General features: G+C 43.5%; 1 protein-coding gene across 2 annotated transcripts in view; it reads left to right on the forward strand.

Moving 5' to 3' along the window:
• Positions 1-18665, forward strand: part of LOC126263133 (limbic system-associated membrane protein) — a 981107-nt gene that overhangs the window by 709466 nt on the left and 252976 nt on the right. The gene's annotated exons all lie outside the window — the stretch shown is intronic.

An 18665-nucleotide genomic window follows, 5' to 3' on the forward strand; every position in this document is an offset into this window, starting at 1 on the left:
ACACTGAAAAAAAAAAGTTAATAAATCAGGAGAATGTAAAAGTAACTGAATAACTTAATTAACGCAGAATATGATTGAAAGAGAAACCAAGCGAGGGCGAAGGTGGTGAAACGTATGTAGAGAAGTTTAACATTAAATTAGGGAAAGATTCAGTAGTTCACGCTGTTAAACGATTCCGCTACGAAATTTGATCACACGAGTTGCCCGAAACTTACCTGAAGTAGACTGGAGTCGACAAACAAAACTCTGCTCATGCCAGAAAACGAAGAGAACCTTAGTATCCAGTTCCTGGAAGATCATGTCCGTCGCACTTCATTGTGTGGACGTAAATGGTATAGTCTGTAAAAACCCGAAAAGAAAATATTGGGTCCATTTGAAATCTAGCTCCATAAAATGCGTTTAAAATCTAACATACAGTGGCTGTGCGCTGTGCTCGCCGTCTGTTGCCTACCGGTGGGATCTCGCTTTGCATGGTGTTGCATACGTAACGGTGCTCACATACTGTTTGGCTGATAGCCTGGGTACTTAATAATTAGCGTCGATTAGATGTGTACAAAAGTTCATTTGAAGATGGAACGCGAAGAGAGCATCTGAAGATGTGATGTGAAGCCTCTAAATCGATCATGGAATAAAAAAGTTGTGAAATAACATCTGCTGGCTGCAGCTATTTTAGTTATTGTTGTTACAAGATGAAAAGTACAGTAAGCAGCCCAGCTTCTCTTTGCTCCACGAAATGACACATGAAATTTAAATATCCACGGTGTCCCACTTAATGTACACACTAAGACAAAAACAAATGACGCACTACGAAGGAATTATCCGAATGGGACGGAATCGGTGAATGTGGACTACATGTGCTACCGATTTCCGTCCCATTCGGATATTTTTTGTGGTGCGTCGTCTTTTTTTTCATCTTGGTGTGTACTTCCATCGGTTCAAGATACATAGGTAAAATTTTCAGTATGTATTGAACTGGGGACCAAGGAGCGACGGAGAGGCTACGTCCCCGCGGTAACCCTCAGTGGTACACAACCCCACAACAGGCCACAGCAGTCCACCCACCCCACCACCGCTCCACACTGAACCCACGGTTATTGTGCGGTTCGGTCCCCAGTGGACCCCCCCCCCCTCCTCCCGGGAACGTCTCATACCAGATACAAGATGAGTGTAACCCCAAATGTGTTTGCGTGATAGAATAATTATGGTTACGCAGCAATCGCCGACATAATATAACTGAGGCAGAATGAAGGGAACCAGCCCGTATTCGCGGAGGGAGACGGAAATCCGCCTGAAAAACCATCCACAGACCGGGCAGCCCACCAGACGTGGACATCAATCCGCCGGGCAGATTCGTGCCGGGGACCGGCACGCCTTACCGCTCGGGAAGCAGCGCGTCAGACCGCGCGGCTAGCCGGGTGGGCATTCTGAATGCTTACTAGCACTAAATTTCGTACTCATTGAAGTGCTACAGGAAATAAGTTCGAGGAGTCATAGTGATGGACTCAGCACCCGCCCAAGGCAGTTAAAGAAGTGAAAGCAGTAGTCTTGATTGGTGCTCAAAGTTTACCTCGTGAAGTTAGCTGTTACAACAGCGGAAACTGCTACGCTCCAACCGACCTTAATTAACAGTAATGACGAACGGTTCCGTCAACATGCAGTGATTGGAGCCGTTTTACTGACTGGCCAGACCACATGATTAATGTTACAATAATTTCATACACCTGAAGATGGGATTTTAAATTCCCGAAACTGGTTGTGGTTTGTGTACATATTAAGACAATTGAAGCGTATCTCTCTAAATTAACTGTTATGCTTCTCAATTGTAGATGTCCTACCAAATCTTGTGTAAAGAACTGACCTAGATTAGTTTGTGGCAGATGCAACAGTACCGGAGTTGCCGCGCTCCGGCAGACTTTTTCAGAGACGGTGAACAGTGGCAGAACCCAACGGGCGGCAGACTCTCTCCTATTCTAAACACAAAACGTCAGGCATTGTACTGAAAACTGTTGCACGACTGATTTTTCACTTTCTTCCACTATCACCTCGACTGCGATATTCCAGTCTTCCAGCTGAGGTGCCTCCTCTTCTCTTACGATTCCTGGTTCTACGCACGGAGATGGTCTGTTGCATCGTTCTTGTTTGACCACATTGCAGCGTGTGCGCTACTTAACCACAGTTTCATATGATAGTCGCTTATTACCGCCATTTCAGTCGACTTCACATTGATTGTTGCAGCGTTGTTCCCTTCAAGTGCAGAACACGAATTATCGCACGATATTCCACTTTGTCAACGGACTGAGCGATTATATTTTTATTCGTCTAGCTCCATACTACGGTACTGTGGCGAAGGTATTTCAGTGTGTACCATTGCTGCAGCCATGTAATGCAACATAACGAAAAAAATTTCATTACTTTAATTTTAATGATTGATAATTAAAATTTTATGAATACCTCTCGTATTTCTTTGACATTTCTGTACACAATTTCTAGCCATAAATGAGTTTGAAAATGAGAATACAGTCGTGTGAAGCTTGTTAAACTTTACAGCATGAAATTACAGATTCGCAAACTAAGGCCGGCAATGTCCTTTATGGGAAGACTTGCAAAAAGTACATTTTTCACCTCCACACCTGGTTACCTGTGGACGCAGGTTGCTTCAAATTGGATAAAAGTATTACGAGCAATGACCATGTAGACAAAGCCTCACATCTTTGTAAACATTCACCGGTCACAAACTTTATTTTCATATCTCACTGATATATTGTGGGTATTTACATCTGTACAGCAAAGGTTACAGTATTGTAGGTTGTTGTACTTGGACTTTCTTTCCACCTCTCTATTTTCGTTAAAACCTCAGTAAAGTGAAGAAATTCCCGGGAAAAATTTTTGGCATCAGAAAGGGAAGAATAGTTGAATATGAGATGGTGTAATAGCCCAAGAAGTTTTAATTTACAAGACGGCCGCGTTAGCTAATTAAGATTCTGTTGCTTGAAGTTCTGTATAACGTTACTATTTATTCTCTGAATTTCAACCAGACTTGGTACACACATCACGTACTGTCTGGAAAACATCGTTGTGGGAATAAGGACCAAGGGGTGGCAGTGGGAGTGAAAAAGCATAGTAGCCCACGGCGGCCTAAAACCTATATTTTATCCATCCAGTATGAGAATGAGAGTACTTAGTAACTTGCAACGAACTTTACACATAATTACAAACCCTTACGTGACTTTTTCTCACTGATAACTCTCACAAAATGGTGAAAAGAAAAAAGTTTACCTCTTATTACATTTTCACTGTTCATGCCGTAAAACTGTCGCATAAGGCATGACGTTTTAATTTATTACTTCTTTACTACTAGCTATATTCAAATCACTTATTCTAGACAGTATTCAAATATACCACGTAAGGTACAAGTTAAATTATAACATGGTACAAATCACAGATCACGAGATATCATTAACACTGAGATGTGTGAAAAACTGCCGCGTGATGCATGAGATTAAAATTAGTTACGTCTTCGCCACTAACTCTGTTCGCAAGACATTTCGCAGATAGTACCCACATATGTCGCTGAATATACGTAGAAGAATATGCCATTCTGGGACCGGAAGTTCAGGAGATATGACGTCATTAACACTTAGAGGCGTGAAAAACTACCGCATCATGCATGACGTTTTAATGTATTACTTCTTTAGTATTACATTTCGTAAACACTAGCCATGTGTACCACTGTATGTATACGCAACATTATATCATTGTACGACATATAGTTCAAGATACACGACATTATAAACATTGATCAGCGTGAAAATGAAACTGTAGTACATAATTCGCAAGAGGTACAAGTGATATATGTTTACAAATACGTGTGAAATACGTTAAATGTATGTGCAGTATATTTGACATGTGCGTACACGGGAAAAGCCAAAAGGAAAAAGCTCATCCTAAACCCACTGAAGAATTTCAACCAAATTAGATACGTATATTAACTACGATCTAGGAAGATATGCTATTGGGGCAAGAACCACCAGCCTCTTATTGGGGTGGAGGATAACGTGAAGAGAGAAGGGGAGGAAGAAAAGATGGGCATACAGAGAGGGGAAGGGCACAGATAGAAGAGGGAAGGAACGAGAGAGTGGAGGAGGAAATGGACAGAGAAAGGAAAGCGGAGAGGATGGGCAGGGAAAGGGGAGAAGAATTCTTTTTTGGAAATTTGTGGTAAGTTCCTATGGGACCAAACTGCTGAGGTCATCGGTCCCTAGGCTTACACACTACTTAAACTAACTCAAACTAACTTAAGCTAAGGACAACGCACACCCCCATGCCCGAGGGATGACTCGAGCTTCCGACGGAGGGAACCGCGCGAACAGTGGCAAGGCGCCCACGACCACACGGCTAACCTGTGCGGCTTAAAGGGGAGAGGAGGAGATGGACAAAGAGAGGAGGGAGGAAGATGTGGAATTTAAGTGACGGAGGAGGAGTTGGACAGATAGGGAAAGAACAGGTGAGCAGAGAGACGACGGAAGGCCAGTTGGACAGAGGGGGGGAAAAGAACGGATGGACGGATGGAGGCTGGAGGAAGGAGGAGGGAGGAGCAGATGGATAGAGAGAGAGGAAGGAAGAGGTGGACAGAGTGTGGGGGATGGAGGAGTGGGCAGAGAGATTGGTTGGATGAAACGGACAGAGATGGAGTGATAGAAGACTGCAATAAATACTATTCGGGCGTTGCCGGGTACTGAGTATCTCAATATAGGAATAACTGTACATTTCTTACATGGAGAAGACGCAACGTTGCATGATATTTACCTTCCAACAGTCGGCCTGCGGAAATTCATGCTCGCGCTCCTGCAGGGTTCAAAGTAGCGCGACAGGATAAGCCGTAGTCGCCATCCGTCCAAGCGTATTATAACAACATCAACAAGAGCGGAGCAGCAGCGCATTAACTGATACCTCCTGCCGTAGGCTTAATTGGCGCTCAAAGTTTACCTTGTGAAGCTAGCCGCTACTGCAGCGGAAACTACTGTGCCTCCGACCGACCTTAATTGGGTAATTGCTGGCAGTGCACTGGCGTAAAGCGGTGAAGAAGGCCAGACGTGGCATCAGCCACGGCTCTGCCCGCCGGCAATTATCTCGATATTACGGCGTCTGTGTCTGCAGCAGCCGGACGACCGCCGACATCGCGAGCCATGAATGGAATTAGCTGCGCACCGGACTCATGACGGAACTTTAATTTCCGTAATAGCGTACGGGGTCGGAGGTGGCTGAAGATAAGGGGAGCCCCAAGACGAGCGGGGGAGACCCGGCAGCCTGTTGCGGCCTGGAAAGCCATTGTGTGTCGAGATCTGGTGGATCCGCTTATTACATGACGTTAGATGTCGGTCATGCCATTCCGTCGCGCGTACCGTAGGCTGTATGTCGGACACGAGACAGTTACTAGAGTAATTTGTATAACGGTGTATAACGGTGCAAGGTTTACAATTAGTATTTTAAACGATGAAGATTATTTCTGACAAAAACAATATTTTAAATCCTCCAGACTGTGTCTCCATAATATCCTTTCTTCTAGGAGTGCCAGCCTTTCATGTTTAGCAGGAGAACTCCTGTAAAGACTGAGAGGTGCTCGAAATGCTGCAGCCCCCCTCCCTCCCCCCCCCCCTCCCCCATAACGCGCCTCTAAACATGCATGAACCTGGCACAGCACCGACTGGCACAAACTTTCAAATGATCTATTGTGCAGCCGAATGGCAGAATGCATGCATTGTTGCAGTGTCTGCACGTCCGCGGTGGCCTCTGCATACACAATTTCTTTCAGGTGCCCCTTCAGGTAGAAATGTAACGAGTTGAGGTTCGGCGTCTGGGCGAACCATGCGACAGATCCAGCTCGACCGCTCCGTTGACCCGGGTAGATGATGTCTAGATGCCTCCACACGGAAATGTGGAAGTCAGCCGGAGTGACACCATTTAGTAGCCACATTATCCTTCGTACCATCGAAGACACGTTGTCCAGTGACGGAGGCAGCAATGTTAACATTGTTCTACGAACCACAAATATTGTCACAGCTGTGCGTCTCGTATAAGCAAGCATAAACCATCATCCGACATCATGTGGAAAGTTATAACACAATTAAGTTCTGGAGATAGATGGCATGGTATTTGTTTCAACCACCACCAGTAACTATATAGTTTATAAATATCTTCAGTATTACGCGGTCCTGTCAGCAACTGTGTGAATATTAATTTTAATAATTAACAGCCTCAGTTGCACCGTTTGCCTAGAATTTACCTAGGTTTCGGTCAGGATAACCCAACCTTCTTCAGAATAACAGTAACTGCCGTCTTTCCATAGTGGACATCGTCAAGCTAAAACTACAAATCCATAAATTATCGTAAGACTATAAAACTTATCTGGTACTACCTCGGCCCCAGTTCGCGACCGCGATGCGGCAGCCACGAGTCCTCTATGGAAAGACGGTACTTACTGTGATTCTGAAGAAGATTGGGTTATCCCGACCGAGGTAAATTCTAGGCAAACGGTGCAACTGAGGCTGTTAATTATTGAAATTAATATATAGTTTATGGCTGACCACCTCTAAGCATTATATGCATTATTATTACTTTTCACATCATATCGAATAACTACTTGCACTTTCATACGCGAAGCCGTGACACTGTGTTCACTTTGTTACCTGCGAGCCACAACATACAAAGTCGGATCAGTTTGTAGCAAAATGCCTCTTTATCTACATCCAAGAAGTTTTGCATAAGATGTTATGAGATGAGACTACACAGTTCATGCATTTTGATACCCAGAGCTCTAGCCGCAGATTATGGGCTACAATGCCCGAAACTGGTTCCACAGAAACATTTGAATAAATGGAATAAAATTAAAACAAGTAGCTTTTGTCGACAATTACGATATAAACCCATCTTGCGCAGCAAAACTGTACAGCGCTTATGTTTCGAAGCCTTTAGCATTTTTAAAACGATGACTGTTTCATGTGTACGTGTGCACGCAAGCAATCTGGAAAGAACGACTGCCAACTGAGTATCCTATACTGAACTCAACACGTGACGTATTATAGTCAGTGAACAAGAAATCATCGCCAGTGGGAATAGTTTGTTATTGATGAAAGGTTTTGAATGTGTGAATCACGACGTTCATGCAAAAAGCTAAAATACTGTGAAATGGTAGATATAGTGGATATTTTCTCACCTAGAGACAGAAGGCTCAATGTATCGGTTCCAAGTTGGTCATATAGCAAGAGGCACTAAGGTTAGAATAAGTTAGACGTGGCATATCACAGGGAACTATTTCACATCCTATGCTGTGTTTCGTACACGTACAGGGAGTTGACGGAAACATCGGAACACTAAAAACACAAGACATTAACAACCTTAACAAAGTGTAGAAAACCTGTTGACACTGAAAACAGCGTCCAATCGTCTCAGAATGAATAAAATAGGCCGTGAAAGGTTTTCAAGGTAATCTTATACCATTTACCCTGCAAAATAGTGGCGAGTTCACTTAACGGTGAGGGAGATGGATACCGATCAAGCACCCTTCTCTGCGAAGAACACCACAAAGGCTGTATAATATTGAGATCTGGCAACCGTGATGGCCAGGGAGATGCGACTATTCATTCTCGTGCTCATAAAACTAGTCCTGGGGACCTGTCGCCTTCGAACGCAGTATCACCATAGGGGAACGAACATTGTACCAGGGGGTGACCTGATCAACCAAAATGGTCACATAATCTTAGGCAGTATGGCGACCTTGCACAATAATTATGAGACATGGATTATAACGATACGGCTGCCGAAATCATCACTGAACCACGAAAGGTATCGTTCTTGGGACATAAACTCTGGCAGGAGTTGGAAACAATGTGAAAGAAGACTCTTCCGACCAAATGACATTCTTTCATTGCTCCATAGTCAAAGTTTCATGGCTTCCGCCCCTCGTCGTCCTGTTCGGAACGTTTGCATCATTAATAAGTGGTTTTGGAGTTCTTTCAATTCCCTTCTTCTGGTCCTTTCTCGTTGTTTTGGTGCTGACAGGCCTCGCGAGTGCGGCATTCAGCTCTGCATTGACTTTTTCGGTAGTCGTCCTCTTATTTTTCGCCACAGTTCTCTTCAATGACCATCGTCACGGCCGCTCAGCACACATTTTCGTCCGCATTGTGAATTAGTGGATGATGTTTTTCCGCTTTCCATACATGCGGTACAAATATTCGATACAGTGGCTCTTAAAACACCAACCACTCCGGCTGCCTCGGTTAGGGAAGCACCGATCACACTAGCACCAACAATTTGCCCACTTTCCGAAATAATGCACTTACAAATACAAGAAACACTGCTCTGGCCTGTTGAGGACAGTTTTCATGGGTCCTGTTCGTGCTCAAATAAAACAGCGTAAATTGCTTGGCTAGCATCTGCTTTCACATTCGAGCACGCATTTCTTGAGGTGTTTCCATATTTAGGTCCAACCCTTGAGTGTGATCCCATTTCATTATCGGAAGGTCTTTCTCCTTTTTGTGATACAAGGAATAAAATGTAGTACATTTTGTAGTATCCTCGTCGCCACTGTAGAGTCTTGTACGGCAAGGAAGCAAGGGAGACGATGTTGTTATTGGTGGCCGGTAGCCTCTTACTACAACACAAATGCACACGTGGACTAACATGGTTCTTTATTTACATGAATTGGATACTTAACTTGAATAGAGTCCATGTGTTGTGGTACAAGCTATCAGCAATAGTCCTCTTGCAAACAATATCGATAATCTTGCTGCTACAAACTTTACTCTCACTGCTAGTGTCGCACAGGACACTGATCTGGTCGCTATGTACTGTCGTAGCCTGTGACGTGAACTGAGCTCACACTGCAACGAACAGACGCCGAACTGGGAAGTGAATCAGTCAGGCCTTCTGGTCAGCGGCAGTGGCCTACATACTTGCTGTTGAGAGGGAGCTGGCGGCGTGTTGCTTGTCTGGATGTTCAAAATGTTCAAATGTGTGTCAAATCTTATGGGTCTTGACTGCTAAGGTCATCAGTCCCTAAGCTTACACACTACGTAACCTACATTATCCTAAAGACAAACACACATACCCATGCCCGAGGGAGGACTCGAACCTCCGCCGGGACCAGCCGCACAGTCCATGACTGCAGCGCGTTAAACCGCTCGGCTAATCCCGCGCGGCTGTCTGGGTGTCTCTGGCCTCTCTCGTGATAGGTGCGCTTGCTTCAGCGCCTACTATCTATGTTCGCGCTACATCTATGCCGACCGCTTATGCCAGCATACATTAACTTTTTCTGAAAAGGAGTCAACGGTGACTACCCGTCGTTCATGCCAAATTAATCAGAAATTATCGCTGAAAATGACCGCAGTTTTGCTAGTAGAGTTCGCGTTCGCCATATATGTACCTCGACAAGTTTAATAAAATGAAAAAAATAATTAAAAAAACAGGTATAGCCCTTGTCAATATTTTGCAGATTGGATGAGGGTTTACACTGAGTGAATTTAGATATTCATGGGGAAGTTAAAATATTATGGAATACTAGACACAGCAGATTCATGTTTCCTATATTATCTGCTAGAAATAAATCAGAGTAGAACTTGCATGTTCGTCTCTTAGGAGTGGGAAAATAATTTTAAGCAATCAGACATAATAGGGGTTTCTATCTTAGGTCCCCTTTTGTTTCTGACATACAAAAAAAAAAAAAAAAAAAGATCTTGCACTGCCCAGAAAATGCTTTTTTTCAGGTAATAGAAGTATAGGAATGAAAATAAATACCAACCCTCTTTGTGCAAGGGCAGCTATAAAAATATTTGAAGACAGTCCAAAGTGAAAGATTCATTCTGGAAATTATCCCTTACACTGTGCCTAATGCATTTTTCCGTAATATTCTTTGTGCCAGGACTGTTAGTTTCCCCAGGTAAGCTGTACAACTTCGTGTAAAGCTCAGAAAGCAGATAGAAGTGAAGCTGTAAAGGACCTGGAGAGCTCAGTCGGTAAGAGTATTGCCTGGGAAAGGCAAGGTTCTGGATTCGAGTAACGGTCCACCACACAATATGTCACGAAGTTTTTGTATTTTTTTGCCTGTTGGTGGGAGCCCACTGTACATCCGAGACAAAAACGATGTACTTAGGTGACGACTGAGTATGCAAGCCATTTAAGAAATATTCCTCGTCATGCCGTTGGGTCACAGATGGGAATGGAATGTTGATCGTAGTCAGATGTAGCTACAAATAAGTTTATGATGAATGGTTTGCATCTGTACCATATTCTTGGATTTATCCTCCTCCTGCCGTTCTGTCTCTCTTTTACAATTTGCTTTCCCCTTTTTCCATCTAAAGTCTTTCTTCAACTTTTATAGTTTGAAAATGAGATAATTAAAATTATTCACACAGATCGGTGAGATCTAACAGCAACGAAGCGTCCGTAACGACTTTAGCCTCACCCAGATTCGGAACTGACCCCGGCAATGCAGTGTTGTGAAACAGCGGCGTTGCGTCAGAAACCATTAGCGCTAAATTGGGACCAGTGCAGCCAGCAGACGCTGAGGGAGTTACGCCGTTACGGACGGCTGATCTGCTTCGTTAGGGGGATTCTGTTACGAAACTACTCCGTACTTAATTATGCAGTGCCAGAAACATTTCTACTGCTGTGCGCTACTGATTTTACTTGGAAATCCATAGATGTTTTTGCTGTTCACAATTAGAGGCTATATAACGCGAGGTGTCTCGTGCTATTCAACTTCATGAAACAAACTTACGCTCAAGGGCCTGTGTAAAACAAATATATAACGAGCAGGAGACCGGACACATTGCGAAGTGTACCAAAACCGTACATATTTGCAAAACCCAGGAGATGCCATGATTAGACATAGGTAGGTAAAGTGTTAATAGACAAGCAGTAAGCAACTTTGAATATTTATTCAACAGTAAGATTTATCTTCCTGTACTGTCTGTGTTTGACAAAGGACAATCGAACTAAATACTATAGCAAAGCGTAGCACCAAATGATATAGGAGATTTCACAAGCTGGATGACGCCGTGTTATAGCGCCAAAACAGTCATGCTTAGAGAGTGCAGTGGTATATTTGTGAATCCCAATGTAGTGCACAACGAAACTGTACGTGATAAAAGTGAACGCTTACAACAAACATTGAGCGAAACAAAATTTTTTAACGGAAATATGACCATTTCTCTGAATGTTTGTGAGTGACAGCGTTATTTTTTGTCGCATACTGTGACAAGCAATTAAAATCTGTCGCCAGCAGCGGCTGCCTATAGCTGCTTAGGTAATTACGTATCTTTTTGGAACGCGAAATTTGAGACGGAATGACTTTTTTTCGTCATACCAAAATCAACTAACCAAATCTCTAATAACTGTAACGATTCTAACTATGAACTGTGTGTCACGTTTCGTCGCCGCGGTAGCTAAAGCTTATGAAACTGAAGAAGAAAAAAAATTCTGCGACAGTCAGAATCCCTCTCGAAAGATGCCGAATATTGCAGGCGCAGTTTTCACAACGAAGACCAAAGTGGATGAATTTATTATTGCGATAAATCTCCCAACAACTCTCCCGTAGTGACACTAATCGAGAGATTGTCACCCCTACGGTCTTAATAGCTTTGTATCTTATCGCCATCCTAGTTAATACGTAACTTGTCCCTAGTTCCATCCGATAAATGTGACCGGCAATGCCTGCCATGGTATATGAAGCTGACGAATGAAAGTTCCTCTGACCACGTGCCGCTTGTTCCTTGTGTGTTGCAGGCTGTGTGACAGACGCGGAGTACTGCAAGCAGCAGAATGGTCCGATATTGGTGTCGGCAACAAGCCGAGATGGCGTATGTGTACGCCCAAGCAGTAGGAAGTTGTTGAGAGGTAGCACGGCTATACCAGAACGAGTATCCTCACAGCCACGAACCGCATCACACACCATTTCAAGTCCTTTTGGGCGTGTGTGTAATGAAGGGTCCTTTCAGACAGGCGAACGTGGAGGGAGCGGCAGGACAGTGCGTACACCAGATCTGGAGGACCAGGTTATAAAGGATGTTGAGACGAATCCTAGCACAAGCTTTAGGCAAGTGACCCACCAACATGGTGTAAGCCAAGGAACGATTGTGTGTATCATGCATGACAACCGCTGCTAATCCGTATTAACTTCAACGACTGAATTAACCAGAGGCTCAGACGGCTCTGCTACGGTATCGGATGCGAATTTCTCGACCTCCGCTATTGGGTGCAGAATTGTAGGGTACCCCTTAATAGGTCAGGCGTGCACTACACGCAGGAAGAGGCTACTAGGATAGCGAAGTACTGGCGTGCACATGCGACTTTTTTAGATTAAAGGACCACTCCCTTCGGAGCAAACACGATTTGTCTGTTAAATCAGCCACAGCGACCTAAGAGAATTTGGGTCCTCGCAGATCAGAGATAAAGATTAATATGATTTTAGCAAACTGCAAGAGCATCCAAGGAAAGGTCCCAGAATTAGTACCGCTTATTGAAGGTTATAATGCACAGATAGTATTGGGAACAGAAACCTGGTTTGAAGCCAGACGTCAATGACAGTGAAATCCTAAGTTCAGACTGGAATGTTTTTCGTAAGGATAGGTTAGTCGCCAATGGAGGTGGCGTGTTTATTGCAGTAAAAAATTGGATAAAGTCTAGCGAGGTTGTCACGGATTGCGAATGTGGTTTAATCTGGGGGAAATTGAGTATCAAAGAACGGTCAAAAATGGTGGTCGGTTGCTTTTATAGACCATTTGGGTCAGGATTTGTAGTTGTAGAGCGCTTCAGACAGAGCTTGCAGAATATCATTAGTAATATTCCTGATCACGCCGTTCTAATATGGCGTAACTTCAACTTGTCAGGTATGGACTGGGAGTGTTATGCCATCGAAACTGATGCCAGAGACAGGGAATCGTGTGGCATTGTTCTGGATGTTTTGTCCGAAATTACCTTGAGCAGATAGAGAACCAACTCGTGAGGGTAACGTCTTACACCTCCTGGCAACAAACAGATCTGAACTAATCGAATCAGTTAACGTAGAGAAGGTATCAGTGATCATGAGGCAGTGACAGCATCTATGACGACGGGCCCTACAAAGAATGTTAAGAAAGGTAAGAAGATATATTTGGTCAGCAAGGGTGACAGGATACAAATTTCAGAATGTCTCAGAAGTCAACATCAAATATTCGGTCATGAGGACGAAGACGTGGAGAAAAAATAGAAAAAATTCAAAGGCATCGTTCAATATGCCCTGCACAAGTATGTTCCGAGTAAGGTTTTAAGGGACTGGAAAGATCCACCATGGTTTAATAGCCGTGTCAGAAAAGCGCTACATAAACAAAGAGCACTTCATCTCAGATTCAAGAGAAGTAAAAACGTAACTGACAAACAAAAGCTGAACGAAGCGAAAATGAGCGTAAGGTGAGCAATGAGAGAAGCGTTCAATGATTTAGAAAGTAAGACGTCGTTAACCGACCTGAGTAAAAACCCTAAGAGATTTTGGTCGAATGTAAAATCAGTTAGTGTGTCAAAATCATCTATTCATTCTCTCAGCGACCACACCGGCACCGAAACTGGAAGAAACAGAGAGAAGGCCGAAATACTGAATTCAGTCTTCCGAAGTTGTTTCACCGCGGAAGATCGTAACACTGACCCTCCTTTCAACCCTCGTGCGAACGTCGAAATGGCAGATACTGAGATAACCGATCGCGGAATTGAAAAGCAGCTACTGTCGCTTAGTAGTGGAAAGGCTTCAAGACCAGATGAAATACCGATAAGATTCTATAAAGATTATGCGAAAGAACTTGCTCCCCTTCTAGCAGTAATTTATCTTAGATCGCTTGAGCAACGAAAGGTATCTAACGACTGGAAAAAAGCGCAGGTCATTCCCGGTTTTAAGAAAAACCGTAAGACAGATTCACACAATTATAGACCTATATCGTCGACGTCAGTCTATTGTAGAATTATGGAACATGTTTTATGTTCAAGAATTATGACGTTCTTGGAAAATGAACAGCTCCTCTATAAAAATCAACATGGATTCCGCAAACAGAGATGCTGCGAAACTCAGCTCGCTCTGTTCCTCCATAAGATCCACAGCGCAGTGGGAAACGGCGCTCATGCTGATGCCGTGTTCCTTGATTTCAGTAAGGCATTTGACACCGTCGCGCATTGCCGTTTAATGAAAAAAATATGAGCTTACAGAGTATCGGAGCAGACCTGCGATTGGATTCAAGACTTTCTTGCAGAGAGAATCCAACACGTCGCTCTTAACGGAACTAAATCGACAGATGTAATGGTAATATCCAGAGTACCACAGGGAAGTGTGATAGGACCGTTGCTGTTCACAACATGTATAAGTGATCTAGTAGAAAGCGTCGGATGCTCTTTAAGGCTATTCGCTGATGATTCAGTTATTTATACCAAAGTAGCAACGCCAGAAGATAGTAAGAATTTGCAGAACAATCTGCAGAGAATTGATGAATACTGCAGACTCTGGCAGTTGACCCTGACCGTAAATAAATGTTACATATTGCGCATACACAGGAAAAGAAATCCACTACTGTATAGCTACACCTCTGATGAGAAACAGTTGGAGACAGCGTCTGCCGTAAAATATCTAGGCGTAACTATCCAGAGTGACCTTAAGCGGAATGACCACATAAAACAGATAGTGGGAAAAGCAGACAGCAGACTCAGATTCATCGGAAGAATTTGAAGGAAATGTAACTCATCCACGAAAGAAGTGGCTTACAAGGTGCTTGTTCGCCCGATTCTTGAGTAGTCTTCATCTATCTTGGATCCCTATCAGGTAGGACTGATAGAGGAGATAAAGATGATCCAACGAAGAGCGGCGCGTTTCGTCACTGGATCGTTTAGCTGGCGAGAGAGCTGGCAGACGTTACAAGAGAGGCGTTGTGCATCACGGAGAGATTTTTTATCGAAATTTCGGGACAGCACTTTTCAGGAGGAGTCAGACAACATATTACTTTCTCCCACATACATCTCGCGTATTGACCACGAGGACAAAATTCGGGAAATTAGAGCCAATACAGAGGCTTACGGACAATCATTTTTCCCACGCACTATTCGCGAGTGGAACAGGGTTCGAGGGATCAGACAGTGGTATCGAAAGTACCCTCCATGCCACACCACTAGGTGGCTTGCGGAGTATGATGTCGATGTAGATATAGACTGCAAGCATTACCAGCACCGGATTTCCTTCTACGGGAAGAGTTTGTAGATGGTTTTTGCACCAGGCCATGACAATTATGGTAGGCAGGAGATTCCGGGTTCGAGTCCCGGTCGGGGCACACATTTTCAGCATGTCCCCAATGATGTATATCAACGCCTGTTTGCAGATAGAGTGTCGATTTGATTATCATTTCATTCTAGAGAGAAGCTGCACGGTCATCAGTGGTATCTGTTCTTTCGGGAACAGATACTACCTTCATATATAGTCACAATCATGGTAATTCTGTTATCAATTCTTTTTACCAACGAAGCATACTTTACCTGAACTGGCATCATCAGTGTGCATAATAGTCGCCCTTGGGCTGTAGACAATCCTCGGGGAATGGTTGAGGCGTCTCATCAGCATCGGTTCTTTATCAATGTGTGGGCAGGGATTCTCATGGACCACATACTTCGAGCCGCGCGGGGTAACCGCGCTGTCTAAGGGCGCCTTGCCCCGGTTCGCGCGGTTTCTCTCCGTCGGAGGTTCAGGTCCTCCCTCGGGCATGGGTGTGTGTGTTGTCCGTAGCTTAAGTTAGTTTAAGTTAGATTAAGTAGTGTTTAAGCCTCGGGACCGATGACCTTAGCAGTTTGGTCCTACAAATTTCCAATTCACATATTTGGACTAATTACTTCATAAGGCCTCGACGGAAGAACGTATCTAGACTTCCTGCAGATTACTCAGCTTGGGCTACTTGGGTATGTGCCTTTGGCGATACGAAAAGTTATGTGATTTCTGCAAGACGGAGAATCAATCCACTTCTTCCCCGCGGATTGGATAAGACTCGGAGGCCTGTATCAAGGACCGCTGTATCACCGGACTGAAACCACGTGCATTTTTAACTCTGAGGGCATTTGAAAAGAGTTGTGTACGCTACACCAGCTCCTGGTGTGCAGACCCTTCAACGGCGTGTTCACGATGCCTGTGACGCTATTCGGAGAGGGGCCAGAACGTGCGAAAGAGTGCGGCGGTCCATAATGTGATGTGTGAATGGGTGCACTGGATCCCATGGAGGCCACTTTAAACATCTGCTGTGACGTCGATGCGATGCAGGTCATGTTCATAGCAGACTTTTTCCTCCATATGGAGTTAGGAACCAGTCCCTGCAGTCTGTCGGTTTTATTTATATATACAGGGTGGTCCATTGATAGTGACCGGGCCGAATATCTCACGAAATAAGGATCAAACGAAAAAACTACAAAGAACGAATCTCGTCTAGCTTGAAGGGGGAAACCAGATGGCGCTATCGTTGGCCCGCTAGATGGCGCTGCCATAGGTCAATCGGATATCAACTGCGTTTTTTAAAATAGTAACCCCTATTTTTTTATTACATATTCGTGTAGTAAGTAAAGAAATATGAATGTTATAGTTGGACCATTTTCTTCGCTTTGTGATAGATGGCGCTGTAATAGTCACAAACATATGGCTCACAATTGTAGACGAACAGTTGGTAACAGATAGGTTTTTCAAACTAAAATACAGAACGTAGGTACGTTTAAACATTTTATTTCGGTTGCTCCAATGTGATACATTTACCTTTGTGATTTTATCATTTCTGAGAACGCATGCTGCTACAGCGTGATTACCTGTAAATACCACATTATATATGAGTAAGAAATTTCCCTTCTGGAGCACAGCTTTGTATGGCAGTGAGAGACTGACAGTGGGAAACTGGAACAGAAGGGACAGAATGATATGGCAACCGTTAAGACATCAGGGAATAACTCTCGTGATACTACAGGAATATACAGAGGGGAAAAACTGTAGAGGAAGAAAGAGACTGCAATACATCCATGTATAACCTTCGTAAAAATCCTGGGCTGCTGAAAACTAATGGCGCCAGACAACACTTCAGATTACACATACTGCTGAACGTCTAACATCTGTTAATGGGAAAATATGTTGCCTAAGAACAGCAGCACAGTATCGGTTCAACATATTATATTCATTTTGTTCAACAGCGTACATTACCAACTGATTCAAAACTGAGTTGCAAATAACCTGAGCTTCACTTTCACATTCCTGTCGCAGTATGTGATAAAAGGCAGAGTGACCGTCTTTAAGCTCTCCAAATACCACTTGTTTATTTCGAGACTGCTGATCTGTTATTGCAGATTTAACAGATTGTGTGTGTTTTTTGCCGCGAAACATTTCCTCGACCGTTTCGCCTATGTAGCACAAGCTGCGAAGAGAGCTACCTGGATTTTTTCCATTGTTGCAAAAAGTAGCACAATGTAGCAACATGCTTAAAGCGTCCCAACAGGCGCGCTTTATACTCACATTCACTTTGGTTCCCCTTTCTCTCACATCCTAGCTGACAAAAACAGATACTGTACACGCTGCTTATTAACATTATACCTACAAGTGTATCATAATGTACAATGATAATAAACGTATTTAAACAACTTAGTTTGATTTTAACCGCATGAGGTTGCTGATTAACAATAGTTTCTCTTAAACACTTGCCAGAGCCTCTGCCACCCCTAATATTTCCTTAACTTCAAAAACGTGATTACTGTTAAGAAGAGATGGGCCTTAAATTAGTTATTTTACTTAACTGCGAGAAAATGGATTAGTATAAGTGTGGAACTACTACCATGAAACACAACGTCAAAGTTATTAATAAAATCTGTTTCAGTGGTCAAACTTCGAATGCTTCTAAGATTTCTTGTCTTAACTGTGCACGAAGCCTAGTCTTTATACGCTTTAAAACAGAAAATAGCCTTTCATAAGTGACTTGTGCTAATGCAACCGTCGTCAAAGTTCAATATGCAACATAGAGATTGCAGTATGCACTAATTTGTGAACTCTACTGGAACAACAGCTTGCTAGCACAAGGCACACAGTTTCTACAATTACGTCCCGTCGATAAAAAGTCATGATACCCTCTTCATGGTTATTATTTGCATATATGTCAAATTTTAAGAAAACGACAGCTAATTTGTTTGAGAGAAAAACAGTGTAGTTGTTTTCTCCTGCTGCGAGTCTCGGATATTCAGAGACAGACTTACGGACAAACACTAGCACATTTTTGTTTATGAGCATGATGAGCTGCATTTATATTTTACTCCTTTAAGGTATGTTGAAAGAGAAGTACCAAACAGGATTCTTTTTTTTTTTTTTGAGTCATCAGTCTTCTGACTGGATTGATTCGGCCCGCCATGAGTTCCTCTCCTGTGCTAACCTCTTCATCTCAGAGTAGCACTTGCAACCTACGTCTTCAATTATTTGCTGGATGTATTCCAATCTCTGTCTACCTTTACAGTTTTTGCCCCGTATAGCTCCCTCTAGTACTATGGTAGTCATTCCCTGACGTCTTAACAATGTCCTGCCATCCTGTCCCTTCTCCTTGTCAGTGTTTACCGCGTATTCCTCTCCTCTCCGATTCTGCGCAGAACCGCTTCATTCA

Source organism: Schistocerca nitens, chromosome 6 (assembly GCF_023898315.1).
Source record: "Schistocerca nitens isolate TAMUIC-IGC-003100 chromosome 6, iqSchNite1.1, whole genome shotgun sequence".
NCBI classification, from domain to species: domain Eukaryota; kingdom Metazoa; phylum Arthropoda; class Insecta; order Orthoptera; family Acrididae; genus Schistocerca; species Schistocerca nitens.